A 17,866-nucleotide genomic window follows, 5' to 3' on the forward strand; every position below is an offset into this window, starting at 1 on the left:
GTTACCGATTCTTCTTCTACTGTATTTCTTTCCCCCATTTCTGTCAATTGCTCCCTTGTGCTCTCCCTGAAACTCTGTACAACCTCTGGTGCTTTCAGTTTATCCAGGTCCCATCTCCTTAAATTCCCACCTTTTTGCAGGTTCTTCAGTTTTAATTTACAGTTCGTAACCAATAGATTGTGGTCAGAGTCCACATCTGCCCCTGGAAATGTCTTAAAATTTAAAACCTGGTTCCTAAATCTCTGTCTTACCATTATATAATCTGTCTCATACCTTTTAGTATCTCCAGGGTTCTTCCATGTATACAACCTCCTTTCATAATATAAGATATGCAAATTTAATTGTATAAAAAGTATGGTATTTAAATTCTTGTCTAATCTGTTGCTTAAAATACAGCATTGCAAGAGGCTCAAATTTCGTTTAATAAAAAGTAAGCTATTTAAATTCTTCTCCTTTAGTCTGTTGCGTTTTTCATCAACTATTTCTCCTGCCTTGGAGAAAACGCTCACTACAGGAACTGAAGTCGCTGGACAGCACACATATTTAGTGGCCATTACAAGCAACATACTGTTAGATTTTGCCCAATATTCTAATTTATTTATTTATTTATTTACTTAGAATCCTTGTACCTCACCATTATAAAAATGATAAAGGATTTGTCATACATTGCCTATCATTGAAAATAGGACATAAAAAGATTTACAATTATATGCCCATAAATAAAATATTATTACATATAACATGAAATCATATGTGTAACAACATTCATAATATGTTAAATTGGAATAATAGATGAATACAATTTAGTTTTCAATGAGCATTTTGGGTCATTACGATGAAGGAAGCCAATGTATATTGAATTCTGGTGATTTAAGTATTGCTTGACACTATAAAAACGCTTACTAATTAACGTTTTTAAGTTCTTTTTTGAATATGTGGAATTTTGGTATACTTTTAATTTCCTTTGGTAGTGTACTAAATAAGAGTTTTGGCTGATAAAGAACACTTTTTTGATACATAGCTTTTGTGTGACTTTCTCTGTGAAAGTCGTCTGTATTTCTCATTTGGTAGTTGTGAACCTGACCATTTGACAAAGAATGTTCCTGGTGTGCCTTCATAAACAGGGTGAATGTCGGATCCTTAACATTTCGTGTTTTTTTCATAACTGCAGCGTTGTCTGCAACCACTGTTATAGTCTTACCACGAAATTGTATTCTGGTATGATTTGACTGATAACCTGAAAAAATATAATTTTAAAGTCAACTGCCAATATGTCCGAAATTTTGCATAATATTCTCAAAAAAGCTCTTTTTTCAATGTCTTGTTATCTGAAAAGTTACGTTCAAGTACATAAAAATTAATTCTCAAAACGATCGGGCCAATATATTACTTGTCGATGCTAAGTTGAGCTAGAAAGCAGGAAGAGGAGGAATAAGAAGAAGAAGAAGAAGAAGAAGAAGAAGAGGTAGGTCACCACAAAGGAACATGGATGCGAGAGCGGAAATGCGTATTGTTGTGCCATGCAATGTTGCCCTCTTAGGTGAACGTGCTTTCTGATGAACTGCAGCAGATAAGGTCTGAACTACACGCAGGAATAACGAGATTTAGTGGAACCGCATTGAAGAGACCAGGCGTGGTTTCGTCGCTCATTATGTTTTTCCTCAGTTGAGTTGATACTCAATGCAAAACAATAGGGCCATCACTCTACTATTGTGCCACAGCTTATATATCGTTGAGGTCAGAAGCTCTCGTGACGTTAATGCAGTCGACATAAACTTGCAGAAGTTCTCTAGTGAGTTTCGCCGTTCGCCGAGGGAAGCGGACGGATCGGTATAAAGAGCACAATAGTTGGTTGGTTGGTTGTTTTTGAGAAGGAGACCAGACAGCGAGGTCATCGGTCTCATCGGATTAGGGAAGGACAGGGAAGGAAGTCGGCCGTGCCCTTTTGAAAGGAACCATCCCAGCACAATAGTAATCAAGGGTAACGAAAGGTGCGGGAAGAGACAGCATTGCGGGTGCCTTCACCCATCATATCGATGTATTCCAATAACATACCCGGGCCGCTCAAAGTTTGCGCTTGTCAGGTCCTCATCTAGCACCGTCTTCACTGTAGTTGTGATCAGCAGCTCCCATTACACAAAAGCTGAGAGTCTTCCATTACCATTGGAAAGTTTCGTTTCCGTTAATGCGACCTGTGTTTACTTCCCATGGTCAGCCTTTTTTGGCAAAAGATATCGATTAATTTGACACCATTTTATAAGCACCGAAAGTTTTAATTCTCTTCCGATTCGCTACCACAATGGAAGCACTTCCTTATAGATCGCAGCCGCGTGGGGTAGCCGTGTGGTCCAAAGCGGCTTGCCACGGTTCGCGCGGCTCCCCCCGTCGGAGGTTCGAGTCCTCCCTGGGGCAGGGGTGTGTGTGTTGTCCTTAGCGTAGGTTGGTTTAAATTAGATTAAGTAATGTGTAAGCTTAGGGACCGATGACCTCAGCAGTTTGGTCCCATAGAACTTACCACAAATTTCCAATTTTTTTATAAATCGCACACCAAAGCACTTTGTTTATACGAGGGTTGGAACTTTAATAGTGGCAGCTATTTAAAGCTCGTAAAAAGTAGATAGGTGTTTCAAAGTTTTACTGACCTTCAGAGTAGTCACCAGCATTGTGTATAACTCGCAGCCAGCGATGTGGAAGTCGTAGGACACTCTTAGCAGGGCCTGTTGTGTTGACAGTTCGAGCGGCGCCGTCTATTTCCCGACGAATTTGTAGCAGTTCTGAAGCGAATGTCATAAAGTGTTTCCTTCAGTTTGAAAATCGAGTTGAACTCACGAGGGCTTAAGTCAGGGGAGTGCAGTAGGTGGTATAGCACTTAGCAGCCCCATCAGTCAAACAAATCACTAACGACTTGCGCTGTACATGCTTGAGCATTGTCCTGCAAAATGATGGTCAGGTCCTGTAGAAAGTGTCATCACTTCTGTTCTAAGCTGGTCGTAAGTTGTGTTCCAAAAATGAACAGCCTAATGTGGCGTCACCTGAAATAAGACCTGTAACTCGTCGGCCGAACTTTAGCGGATGGGGCCTCCCGGCCAACAATGCCACACAATCATTTCATTTCCCTCTCTCACATCCCCTCCCCCATAGTGGCCACTCTATTAACAACATAAATTTATAAACAGCAGAGACTGGCTAACGCGCTACCATGTTTGATGTTAATTTAATAACTCCATGCAGCCTACTTTCCCTCTGCACGCCACACGCTATGGGCGTAATAGGTAGGATTCGACAATTTGTCAGGTGCCAGTTAGAAAGGAATTACATAAAAACGAGATAACTATCGATGCTCAAACAGACTACCGATAGTGACGATACTGCACATGGTATTGATTAATCGATAATTTATCGATATTTAAGTAACACTACCTCATAGAAATCAGAAGCGTATGAGTCTAATGTTGAGGTTGCATACACCACAAATCAAGGTGCAGCTCTTACTTAAGTGCTAACGGGCTTCCTTCGTTCCCGTAGTAGTTCGGGAGTATGACGTGTCTGAGAACGGTGCTGCTGCGTTCGCTTCATACTCGTCGCCTCGTCTCTAATTTAATAATAGAGGAGTGTAAGGCTAATAGTGAGTTATTACTGGTACGGGAGATGAGTACACGGCTTGCTGTTGTAAAATAGCTCTGACAAGGCGAAATGAGCGATTGTAGGTATCAGTTGGACTTAACGAAGTTGTACTTTGTGAGACTGCGCAGGATGTAAGACGAAAATTAATTGATGCAGAGTACACAATTGCAAATGTCTTCCAGTAGAGGAGTGGTATCTGTAATAAGTCTCCCCCTCCCCCCCCCTCCAACCCCTAGTCCACGCTTCAGACGAAATACATACAAATTTCGTCCAGTGCAGACACAATTGTTGTATTCTTGTTTATTCCACCTCATATGTGCTTCGTCAAACGAAACCTGGGCACGGAGCACCGTTATTGTTACATCCCTGCGACACTTAAGCGCCCTGTTTCTGTATCCATTTGGTCATGGTAACTTCAGTTTCTGGACTAACAGCGAGTTGTATAGCATATCATTCACTCCTGTATTTTATTTTAATAATTAATCACCGTTTAGAGTTTGTACTTTATTCTCATGTCATGTTTTCTGGTACTGTTGTTACACACACTCGGTAACGCCTCGAAAGAGTGTAATAGTAAAAGTCAAAATTTGTGGTACGTTCCTGTGGAACGAAACTGCTGAGCGCGTTGGTGGTCCCTATGCTTACACACACCCCGGTACTTAATCTAACTTACGCTAAGGACAACACAAACGCCCATACCCGAGGGAGTACTCGAACCTCCAACGGAACCGTAGCAAAGCGCCTTAGAGCGCGCGGCTACACCGAGCGTCGACTTTCAAGGTAATAAATTAGCAGACATTCTCGGAATGGATATTAAATATTAAAATAAATTTACAGCAGTCTTTGAAAACGTTTTATCTATATAAATGTACGTAAAAACAAAACAATATTCACTGCCAACCGTACAGTCATTATATTAATGTATTACTTGCTTCTGCGATTTAGGCAGGTAGGACATTTTGCGGCATTTCAAATTGCACCTGAGAATGGCTATACAGCCGGAATAGTGACTATGTGAAATAAATGAATAACAATTTACCGCGAGAATTCCTTTCAAAACGGCTGCATATGTAGCGGGAGTGCCGCGAGTCCGCGGTTATAATGGCGAACTCGTCTGCTCCCTCACGTTTGTGTGTCCACTTGCTGCCGACAACAGCCTCAGGTGACGAATACGCCACGGCGGAGACTCGCGAGTCGACGCTGCGGGCAAACGGAGACGGCGAGTTCGGAGATGACGTCATAGGACTCGCTGGCGAGTTTGAGACGAGTATACGGAGCTCATTTCTGATCTCTAGAATTCACCTCTCGGACAACAGGCAATTCGTGGTTATTATTTGTCGGGTCTTATTCGGATGTGAAGCACCAGAAAATTTTAAAGATGCAACAGCTTTTAGTACGAATGATTTGCCGGCCGGCGTGGCCGAGTGGTTCTAGGCGCTACAGTCTGGAACCGAGCGATCGCTACGGTAGCAGGTTCGAAGCCTGCCTCGGGCATGGATGTGTCTGATGTCCTTAGGTTAGTTAGATTTAAGTCGTTCTACGTTATAGGGGACTGATGACCTCAGCAGTTAAGTCCCATAGTGCTCAGAACCATTTGAACCATTTGAACGAACGATTACTTCTTTTTTATAGGTAGAATTATTGACGCTGTTCCTATTTTTTTAGTGTTACCCGCCAAAGGACAAGACTCCCGTTCGAATCCCTTTCCACTGCAAACTTCTGTGGTATGTGAGCATTTCGCTGCCTGACTGTAAAGACTGTGTTCCTTCGACGGAAAAATTGCTTTTTTCCCATCTTGTATGCTTATAGGTCAACACAATGTATCTGTTGTTTTCCCAAAGGGGAAATTGCATCATTAAGGTGCATTTCTGGACGATCTGCCAAATGCCAGTCTACAGATGCCATAACCCCTTGATTGGACAAAAAAAGTGTTACAGAGATAAATTTTCTTAGATATTTTGATAAATACCCGCCGGGTTAATTCAGAGCGCTAACGCGCCCCTTCCGGAACATGGGCCCAGATCACGTAAGAATCTAGGATAAGGGCCTGCAGATTACCGACGATCCTGGTGAGCTGGCCAGCCTGGATGTGGTTATTAGGCGGTTTTCCTCATGCAGCTACATAAATACCAGGCTGGAACCCACTTTTCACCTCAGTTACATTTTTCGAAAACACTTAGAAAGCGTTCTCATACTTCAACGTGAGATCTAAACTAGTCACAGATAGATGGGGTAAACAGATTCCTTCCCATGGTAGTGTGATGTCGTCATGAAGGGCACCTGGCCACAAATGCCAAAACCCATATGACAATGCCGATCCCCCATAAAAATGGGAAAAATGCAGCAAGAAAAGAAGAAGATATGCAGATAAACGGAAGTCAGTGTGTTGCGAACAAGGATAATAAAGTCGATGTTTCAACGATTCGTAATTTAGATTTCTTCATTTTCACTCTGCCGAAGTATTTTTCAGGGTAAGTGCATTACTGTGTATTTTTCTTTTCAGGTCAAGCTATTCTAATTTGTCCTTTTTTTTAATCCAGTTATTCAATAACACTGGTGTAGTGTTTGTTAATGGAGCAATCTCCGGACTGTATGTATTAAACAGACCCAAGACAGCACAGACAACCGAAAATCACGGACGTTCCAAAATACACATGTTTTTACCGGAGTATGCCGTTTGCCGTATTTATAAAACATATCACATTAGAATTTGAAAGCCCACTGCATTACTTACGCGTTACTTGCCGGAAACTGATAACTTATTTACAAAACTGCACTTAAAACACATTGTATTTCGTATCACTTGCTTTCAGTGCACTTATCGAGAATTACGTCCTATTTTTCTGTTTCTGTTTTCCATTCAGTTTCACTCTGGCGACTGTTCTCATTTTCTAGACAACCGAAACTCTCTAATATCAGGTCTACGAATTTTAGTGGCTTTGTGCATGAATGTAACATCAAGTTCTTTCATCGTCTCGTCTTCGTTCTCTTTCTCTACCGAAAACACTTTTTTCATTATATATGTGTTTATTATAACTGCTCAAATCACGGTTCAGAAGCACCGATACTTAACTAGTGGCATAATTTTTGTCAACTTCATGTTCACACTCAGAAATTTTCACTCCAAACGAAAATATATGTTCTGATTTCGACAAACAATTCTGCATTTGTTATATTTTTTTGTTTTTAAAAAACCGCCGAACTATGTACGAATAATCCGCAGCCAGGCAGTAGGAGCTTGGTGTAATTGTGTTACAATATGTGTGCTTATAAACTAAAAAGTATTATTACATCCGAGAAGACACTGGCCGTATTCTTACCGACAGATGGAACTACCTATTAGATGCAGAGCCACTAACATCTGATCGCTACTTTGACAGCTGTTTCGTTTCTTGTGTGGAGTTGTAACAAAAAACCAACAAATTGGTCCTTAACCTTAATTCTAATATTTTGTGCAAACGATGCTAAACAGCTTCCAGAAATTTTGGAACTGTATTATAGACTGAAGCGCCAAAGAAACTTATGTACACATGCGTATTCAAATACAGAGACATGTAAACAGGCAGAATACAGAGCTGCGGACGGCAACGCCTACGTAAGACAAGTATCTGGCACAGCTGTTTGATCCGTTACTGCTGCTACAATGGCAGGCTATCAAGATTTAAGTGAGTTTGAGGTGGTGTTATAGTCGGCGCATGAGCGATAGGATACAGCATCTTCGAGGTCGCGGTGAAGTGCGGATTTTCCCGTACTACCATTACACGAGTGTACCGTGAATATCAGGAATCCTGTAGATCATCGAATCTCCGACATCGCTTCGGCCGGAAAAAGAACCTGCAAGAATTTGACCAACAACGACTGGAGAGAATCGTTCAACGTGACGGAAGTTCGACCCTTCTGCAAATTGCTGCAGATTACAGTGCTGGGACATCAACAAGTGTAAGCGTCCGAACCATTCATCGAAACTCCATCGATATGGGCTTTCGGTGCCGAAAGTCCACTCGTGTACCCTTCATGACTGCGCGACACAAAACTTTACGCCTTGCCTGGGTCCGTCAACACCGACATTGGACTGTTGATGATTGGAAACATGTTGCCTGGTCGTCGGACGAGTCTCGTTTCAAATTGTATCGAGCGGATGGACATGTACGGATATAGAGACAACCCCATGAATCCATGGACCCTGCATGTCAGCACTGTCCAAGCTGGTGGACGTTCTGAAATGGTGTGGGGCGTGTGCAGTTGGAGTGATATGAGAACCCTGACACGTCTAGATACGACAGGTGACGCTGATTTTTCATCCATTCATGTCCATTCCGACGGACATGGACAATTCCAGCAGGACAATACGATACCCTACAAGTCCCGGATTGCTTCAGAGTGACTCCAGGAACACACTTCTGAGTTTAAACACTTGCTCTGGCCACCAAACTACCCACACATGAATATTAATGAGCATATTTTGGATGTCTCACAACGTGCTGTTCAGAAGAGATCTCCAACCTCTCTTACTGTTACGGATTTATGGACAGCCCTGCAGGATTTATGGTGTCAGTTCCCTGCAGCACGACTTCAGACATTAGTTGAGTCCATGCCACGTCGCTTTGGGGCACTTCTTGGTGCTCACGGGGGCCCTACGCGATTTCAGGCAGGTGTACAGGTTCTTTGGCTCTTCAGTGTATAAAACACAGGAAAAAAGATTGTCATTTTCTCTTAACGATCGATTTCGGTCTGTACCCGTACCATCTTCGGGCTGTACAAGCAATTGTTCCCAAAAGATTACTGCGTTCATAACTCTAAGATAAAGCGAATATAGATCGAAATCTCTTGTTACGATAAAGAAACATTACCGCTGCGTACAGTTGGGCTCTACTTAAACTACGGTTCGGTAATTTTGGTGCAGTACATAAATGATGTCGTAAATGGTAGGAATGCCGGTAGTACTAGTAGCATTGGTAAGGAAAGAACCGGCAGCTAATGGCTTCTCTATGTTTCTTTGTTTGTTTGTTTTGCACATAATTAGAATCTCACATCGTTCAGTGTTAATTCATTGTGCATTTTGTATCCTAACAAAATATTAATTGCATTTTATAAGTAATAAAAACTACTACTAGCGTGGTCTCATGTAACCAAAGCAACTGCTTTTGAGACAAGTATAGTTTACTTGCACAAATTCAAAAAAATCTATGTAATTATTATTGTTATTTTGTGCTTAATACAACGTTCTCCATCATGATCAAGGGCAAGAGTTGCCTATTATAACTGGTAAGTGTGGAAGTTGCTTAGCAATAACAGAAACGTGTTTTATGTAACTCTGCCGAAGTACAGAAGCGATGTTTGATATTTTTTGTTTTGCGTTTTCTCCTGTTTCAATTTTACCTTTCTTTGAGGAAATAAGGTTTTCTAGTACTATACGTTAATCTGTATTTTTTAATTTTTACAACATCCCTCTCTTTCTAATTACAGAGCAACAATTTTCGGATAAAACCTGAATTAAACCTGGACTACATAGATCAAAAATATGCTGTAGGTTATACGGACCTTTATATATCATCACCTAGTTTCTAGACAACACTAACACGAAATCTTTACAGACGAATGGAAAACCAGGTAGAAGCCGACTTCAGGGAAGATCAGTTTCGATTCCGTAGAAATATTGGAACACATGATGCAATATTGACCCTACGGCTTATCTTAGAAGATAGATTATGGAAAGGCAAACCTACGTTTTTATCATTTGTAGACTTAGAGAAAGCTTTTGACAATGTTGACTGGTATACTATCTTTCAAATTCTGAAGGTGGCAGGGATCAAATACTGGGAGCGAAAGGCTATTTACAACTTGTGTAGCAACCAGATGGCAGTTACAAGAGTCGAGGTTCATGAAAGGGAAGCAGTGGTTGGGAAGGGAGTGAGACAGGATTGTAGCCTATCCCTGATGTTATTCAGTCTGTAAATTGGGAAAGTACTAAAGGGAAAAAAAGAAAAAATTGGAGTAGGAATTAAAATCCATAGAGAAGAAATAAAAACTTTGAAGTTTGCTGATGACATTGTAATTCTGTCAGAGACAGCAAAGGACTTGGAAGAGCAGTTGGACAGAATGGACAGTGTCTTGAAAGGAGTATATAAGATGAACATCAACAAAAGCAAACGAGGATAATGGGATGCAGTCGAATTAAATCAGGTGATGCTGTGAGTATTAGATTAGGAAAAGAGACACTTAATAGATGAGTTTTGCTATTTGGGGAGCAAAATAACTGGTGATGGTCGAAGTAGAGGATGTGAAATCTAGAGTGCCAATGCTAAGGAAAGCGTTTCTGAAGAAGAGAAATTTGTTAACATTGAGTGTAGTTTTATGAGTCAGGAAGTCTTTTCTGAAGGTATTTATATGAAGAGTAGCCCTGTATGGAAGTGATCAAAAATGGTTCAAATGGCTCTGAGCACTACGGGACTTAACATCGGAGGTCATCAGTCCCCTAGAACTTAGAACTACTTAAACCGAACTAACATAAGGACATCACACACATCTATGCCCGAGATATGGAAGTGAAACATGGACGATAAATATTTTAGACAAGAAGAGAATAGAAGCTTTCGAAATGTGGTGCTACAGAAGAATGCTGGAGATTAGATGTGTAGACCACGTAATTAGTGAGGAGGTACTGAACAGAATTGGGGAGAAAAGGAATTTGTGGCACAACTTGACTAGAAGAATGGATCGGTTGATAGGACATGTTCTAAGGCATCAAGGGATCACCAACTTAGTTGGAGGGCAGTGTGGAGCTTAAAACTCGTATAGGGAGACCAAGAGATGAATACACTCAGCAGATTCTGAAGGATGTAAGTTAAAGTAGGTACTTGGGGGTGAAGAAGCTTGCACAGGATAGAGTAGCTTGGAGAGCTGCATAAAACTAGTCATTGGACTGAAGACCACAACAACAACAAATATTTTCTAGACGATTCACCAATTCCGTTGTCTAGGGGAATCTAGTAAGACAATGATCGCATGCTCAGACAAGGCGATCAAAATGAGGTAACGGCCGACAGATAAGCAACACACCTAGCATACAGATAATGCAGTAGCCATCTTGACGGACCAAAACTATTAGGAAAGCTACCGTAGTCCACTTACTTATGGTAGTCCTCAGTAGCCTATAGTAGTTTTACAACTCTACCGCACAGTATTATCTAATGTACATGTAAAATTTGTTTTCCCAAATACTTTTCGCCAGTGTTCAACAAATGTGGAAGCCATTTCGTACAATGCTTTCTTGTCATTAATTTTCAAATAAAAAATTACAGTACTCTTTATTCTGATTCACATGTAGCGAAACTATTTCGTGCATCTTCAGTCTAATTTTTCGTTACCATATTTTTCACTTTTTAATTTTTTTGTGTGCCTCCTGTACAAACAATTCATCCTTTCTTGTAATACCATAAATACCGATGAAAGTCACCTAATCCAAAATACCTTACCTCAAGGACCAATGTAGGTACATTTCTGAATTCTGCCAAGAAGAGTTGGGTGTAACTTCGGCTGGCACCTCAACTGCGCAGAATACGTTGTCGCCACATACAGGAAGATTACCACCCTGCGAAAATTTCGGAATGTAAACTTTCTGGTCAAAAGGATCCGACATCTATTGGAGGACATTAATATGTGGGTACCTGTCCCTGACCTGCACGTCTCAATTATGATAGTGCAGTATCCGAGAGCCAGGGTTTCAGCTTTACTGGCGATTCCCGGTTTTTCACAGAGACAAGACCTGCCAGTTCGTTTCTCGCCACATATTATGCTATAATGGAAACGTCTGTACCACCTAAGCACTACATCATGCGATGAAGTATTTGTAATGAAATTAAGCCATAGTGTGTCGATTATTCCAAGAGTAATGATAGAGCTTTCATTACAAGTGAGATAATTACTCTTATTGATGAAGATGCAGCAGTTAATGATCTGTTAGAGACGATGGTATGGTAATTAATGAACTAAAATTAATGTGATTACTGGAGCAGAAGAATTCTGCGTGGCCTGCAAGCGGTGAGGATTGTCATCCACCTACATGTCGACTGCAGTCCCGAACAAAGCTGGAACTCAACTTCCTTTATTATAGCATGGGTTCAGTTGAAGGTTAATTGAAATAATGAACGGGACAACATGGGAAGCTACAAACCAGAGAAGATACATCTGTTATGGTGAAATCATAGTACACTACTGGCCATTAAAATTGCTACACCAAGAAGAAATGCAGATGATAAACGGGTATTCATTGGACAAATATATTATACTAGAACTAACATGTCATTACATTATCACGCAATTTGGGTGCATAGATCCTGAGAAATCAGTACCCAGAACAACCACCTCTAGCCGTAATAACGGCGTTGATACGCCTGGGCATTGTCGAACAGAGCTTGGATGGCGTGCACAGGTACAGTTGCCCATGCAGCTTCAACACGATACCACAATGCATCAAAAGTAGTGACTGGCGTAATGTGACGAGCCAGTTGCTCGGCCACCATTTGTGAGAGATCTGGAGAATGTGCTGGCCAGGGCAGCAGTCGAACATTTTATGTATCCAGCAAGGCCCGTCCAGGACCTGCAATATGCGGTGGTGCATTATCCTGCTGAAATGTAGGGTTTCGCAGGGATCGAATGAAGTGTAGAGCCACTGGTCGTAACACATCTGAAATGTAACGTCCACTGTTCAAAGTCCCGTCAATGCGAACAAGAGGTGACCGAGACGTGTAACCAATGGCACCCCATACCATCACGCCGGGTGATACGCTAGTATGTCGATGACGAATACACGCTACCAATGTGCGTTCACCGCGATGCGACCATCATGATGCTGTAAACGGTACCTGGATTAATCTAAAAAAAATGACGTTTTGACATTCGTGCATCCAGATTAGTCGTTGAGTACATCATCGCAGGCGCTCCTGTTTGTGATACAGCGTCAAGGGCAACAGCAGCCATGGTCTCCGAGCTGATAGTCCGTGCTGCTGCAAACGCCGACGAACTGTTCGTGCAGATAGTTGTAGTCTTGCAAACGTCCCCAACTGTTGACTCAGGGGTCGGAGACGTGGCTGCACGATACGTTACGGCCATGCGAATAAGATGCCTGTCATCTCCACTGCTAGTGATAGGAGACCGTTGGGATCCAGCACGGCGTTCCGTATTACCCTCCTGAACCCACCGATTCCATATTCTGCTAACAGTCATTGGATCTCGAGCAACACGAGCAGCAATGTCGCGATACGATAAACCGCAATCGCGATAGGCTACAATCCGACCGTTATCAAAGTCGGAAACGTGATGGTACGCATTTCTCCTCCTTACACGAGGCATCAGAACAACGTTTCGCCAGGCAACGCTGGTCAACTGCTATTTGTGTATGAAAAATCGGTTGGAAACTTCCCTCCTGTCAGCACGTTGTAAGTGTCGCCACCGACGCCAACCTTGTGTGTATGCTCTGAAAAGCTGATCATTTGCATTCACAGCATCTTCTTCCTGTCGGTTAAATTTCGCGTCTGTAGCACGTCATCTTCGTGGTGTAGCAATTTTAATGGCCATTAGTGTATATTGTACTTATAGTAGCACACAAAAGAAAACCTTGAATTAGCTTGGCCCAGCTCCTGAACTAAGCAAGTTCAAAATGGTTCAGATGGTTCTGAGCACTATGGGACTTAACTTCTGAGGTCATCAGTCCCCTAGAACTTAGAACTACTTAAACCTAACCAACCTAAGGACATGACACACATTCATGCCCGAGGCAGGATTCGAACGTGCGACCGTAGTGGTCGCGCGGCTCCGGACTGTAGCTTCTAGACCAACTAAGCAAGTGTATGAGGAGAAAAACAGCGGAGAACGTTGATTATCGGCAAGAAAGACAATGGAAACCCGGGCAGGGCACTTCATACTGTTACTCAGTAGTCATCTTAAGCCCAGTCTATGGCGTGTCGAAATATAAGCAGTAAAACTGCGAACGCCGGTGAATGTAGGTACTGAGAGAATTTACTCTCTATCATATCGCGTGAGGAACGACCACTGCAGAAAACGCTGTACTAAACTTGATCTCCGATGTCAAGTTGGCCACTGGCTTCGAACTGACGACCCTCGTAGTTGTTCACATCCGTTCCACTCAGTGCACTAGTAGCAACTGCCTTTTCTTTGTTGACCAATGAGCCTTCAGAGCAGTACGCTCCCGCCGACGGGAAGAGCAGCGTATAGCAAACCTAACCGGCGTGGCTGTTACCGTTTGCAACCCTGTGTAGTGGTCAGAGCCCTGCGGTTCTGCGGTTGATGCTCTTACTGTCGCGGGAATTCCGCAGGAACGGCAGGACCTCGTGTATTCTTCTGCGGGGAGTAGCCGTGAGCTTAATTTGAAGTTAACGGCTGGCTAGCCGCTGACGATATTAGCCATCTTCCGGTATTGTGGAATTAATTGAATTTGGAACCGGAAAATTCGTCCGCCCCTACGAGCTCCTATTCCACCGGTTAGGCAAGCAGACGGGCGATTTGAGTAGGCTGTATTAAAGTTTAATTATAACGATTTTTGAGATAATTATTTTATCAGCTCGAGTGGTATATAAAATGAAAGACCGTTTAATGAAGAACACGAATCTGAAGTCAATATTTTTGATTCAATTTAATCTTTTGTCACTGAGCTGCTCCATATGGTAGTATAGACTGCTGACAGGCCCTATGACCAATTCACGAACAGTCTGCGCTCTACAATTTTAGTACTGATTGTTGGCTACTAAACGGCCACTATGATGAACATGGTTTCCTTAAGTACCAAATTGCTTCACTCAGATCAATTTAGCCACTGTATATCAATATTAAACAACCTTCCGTCACATAAAAATTTCAAATTACAAATTATCTAACAAACTTGAGAACTGTCTTGGTACATGGCCACCCATGGCTCACCGCAGTCAGATACGAATTAACTCTTTGTTTGTTGTACCTACTACCAAGCAATGGTGGCGTCAGCAATTATAATTGTGCTGACGGTGTTCTGAGTGCCGCAGTCCGGGCTGTATACACCGCAGAACACTACAACATTGTAGAGATGTTCATTAATCGCTGCGCTCGCAGAGTATGTTGAACAAATAATAGTTCCACTTTCTGTCACCAGGTAAAAATATGGCGCTGCAAACAGTCGGAATGTTATGTGGACCAAAAGAGAATGGGAGGAACAATCAGACGCAAGATAACGGTGTTTCTGATACGTTTATTAGGATAATGTCACAAGTTACAACATGTGTTTAACACGACCTCCTGTCTCAGCAACAGGCTGCATGCATAGCACAGAAGTTGCTCGTGGCATATCGTGTGTAATCAGAACGATACGTCGTTGTGTGCTGTCCTTCACACCGGGAAGAGGCCAGATACATCCCTGATAGAAATGATCTTTCAGATATCCCGACAGACAGAAGTCACATGGATGCACGTAGGGGGATAGGAAAGGCCACACATTATGAAAGCGCATAGAGATAATGCCGTCGTTACTGAAGGTTTATCAACGCAAATCTTTCACCTGCCAAGCTACCTGTGATGTCGCCCCATCTTGCATGAAAATAGTGGTGTCGACACAGTTCTGTTCTTGCAAAGCTGGTATCACGTGTTGCACAAGAAGGTCCTTATAACGTGCAAATGTCACTGTAGGCCTACGCCTAACAGGCCCATGAGGAAAACAGACCGAGAATGAAGGAGCGTGTGAAACGACAACACACCGTCACATAAGCTGAGTGGAATGGAAGTTCCTGCACAACATGTGGTGAAGTAGAATCCCATATGCGACAGTTCCGTGTTTGCACTGCACCGTGAGGAGTAAAATGTGCCTCGTTCGTCCAAAGATTATTCTTCGGCCACATGTCATCCATTTCCATGCGTACCAAAAAACGAAGGACAAAGTCACGGCGTTGTAGCCTATCTTGGGGTTTCACTCTGAATCTTGTTGGGATACCAGTGTGAAATGCGCCGAAAAATGTTTTGAGCGGTTGACCAGGGGAGAGATAATTCCCGTAACACAGCTGGAGCACTGGCTACAGGATTTGAGGTATGTGCTGCACGGTAGGCTGTAGCTGCAGAAAATTCATAAACAACTGCCATGGGAATAGGACGCCTCCCTCTCCCTGCTGCCCACCTACTCCGTCTCCTTCTTCAACTTTCTGGATAATATTGTTTAGTCCACTTACTTAATACTTCGCAGCTGTTTCTGTCGGAGATATTGCTGCGACGCAGCGGTGCTAATGCTGCCGTTCTGATAACCAACTTTGCCACTAGTGCACAGTCTTTCTTCCAATAGCCATTGTGTCCAGAAAGCTTCAACGTTATAAACCCTTTACACCAACAGTCACTTCACAAAATAAATCAACATGCATCGCCAAGCGAGAAACCGGACGTCATAACAGGAAACATTTCACATTCTGACTGCTTACAGCGTCACATTTTCATCTGGTGGTAGAAAGTGATACTATTTTTTTCAGCATATTACGCACCGATTAATGAATATACCTACAATGTTTCAGAATCCTGTGATGTATACAACCCGCAATGCAGCACTCGGAACACCATCAGTTTAATTATATCAATGAGAAGCCTCGTTTTGGCACCTTTAGTGCAGTGCTATTGTTCTGCGGCGCGAGATTCCAGCATGGTTCAGCAAACCTGCAAACGAACAAAAAATTAAGCACGTAACTCCAGATTTTTCGAGATGATAATGAAGACTTTATGACCACCCCCCGTACACAACATACGCATCGTGAACGGTAGTGGAATCTATTACACAACCTTGAGGTCCTACACGGGATCGTAGTTTCTCTTTTGATGATGACTCCCGGTTAAGAATAACGTCCAGAGTTGTGTTTACTACTCTATTTTTATATTTTTTATATTTACTACGCAACAATGTAGATCTGTACTGAAAGTTTTCTGGAGGTTACGAAACATTAGCGTGTTCGAATGGCTCTGAGCACTATGGGACTTAACTTCTGAGGTCGTCAGTCCCCTAGAACGTAGAACTACTTAAACCTAACTAACCTAAGGATATCACACACATCCATGCCCGAGGTAGGATTCGAACCTGCGACCGTAGCGGTAGCGCGGTTCCAGATTGTAGCGCCTAGAACCGCTCGGCCACACCGACCAGCCGTTAGCTTGGGTTCCACTGTCTATTGTCTTCTGAAGTTCATGAACGAACAGAGCAAATTGGGTACTACGCGATCTCTGAAGCGATGCTTTAATTATAGTCACTGAAATGATCCTTTAATTATAATCACACACGCTATCTCGATTCATGTTGTTGTGGTTTTCAGTTCGAAGACTATTTTCATGCAGCTATCCATATTAGTTTATCTTGTGGTAATCTCTTCATCTCTGCTTACGTACTGAAGTTTACATTCATTTGAATATGTTTACCCCCAGCATTCCAGCCCTTATCTGCCACTACAATTTTTACTCCCGTGACTTACATCTATTACCAGACTGTCGTTGTATTGATGCCTTAGAATGCGTCTTATCAAGCGACCCCTTCTTTAGTGCGGTTGTGCTATAAATTTACTTTTGCTGAAATTTGATTTCGTACTTCGTTAACCGTTATTAGACCTACCTATCCAATCTTCAGCATTCTCCTGTAGCACCACATCTCCAAAGTTTTAGTTCTCTTCTCGTCTGGACAGTTTATCGTTCTCGTTTCAGGTGTACGCTCCAGGCTTCCGCAATTGCTTTCTAACATTTAAATCTGTATTCGATGTTAACAAATTTCTCTTTTTCAGAAACGCCATGCTTGCTATTGCCAACGTGCATTTTATATCCTCTCACTTCGGCCATCATCAGATTTTTGTTGTCCAGACAGCAAAATTAATCCCCTACCCTTAGTGTCTCATATCGAAACCTAATTCTCTCAGCATATTCTGATTTAATTGGACTGCCTTCCAATATTTTTGTTTCATTTGTGTTGACGTACATCTTCAACCTCTTTTCAAGACGCTATCCATTCCGTTTAACTGCTCTTCCTAGACCTTTCCTGTGTCTGACTGAATTACAGTGTCATCGCCAAACATCAGAGTTTTCATTTCTTCTGTCTGAGCTTTACTTCGCTTTCCAAATTTCTCCTTGCTCTCTTTCACAGCTTGCTCAATGTACAGATTAAATAACACAATCTACATAACATGCAAATAAGGTTTCTTTCACATGCAGCCGCTGTTTCATGATAATCTCTTTACAGGCTGGT

The sequence above is a fragment of the Schistocerca gregaria genome, chromosome 7, assembly GCF_023897955.1.
Source record: "Schistocerca gregaria isolate iqSchGreg1 chromosome 7, iqSchGreg1.2, whole genome shotgun sequence".
Classification (NCBI taxonomy): domain Eukaryota; kingdom Metazoa; phylum Arthropoda; class Insecta; order Orthoptera; family Acrididae; genus Schistocerca; species Schistocerca gregaria.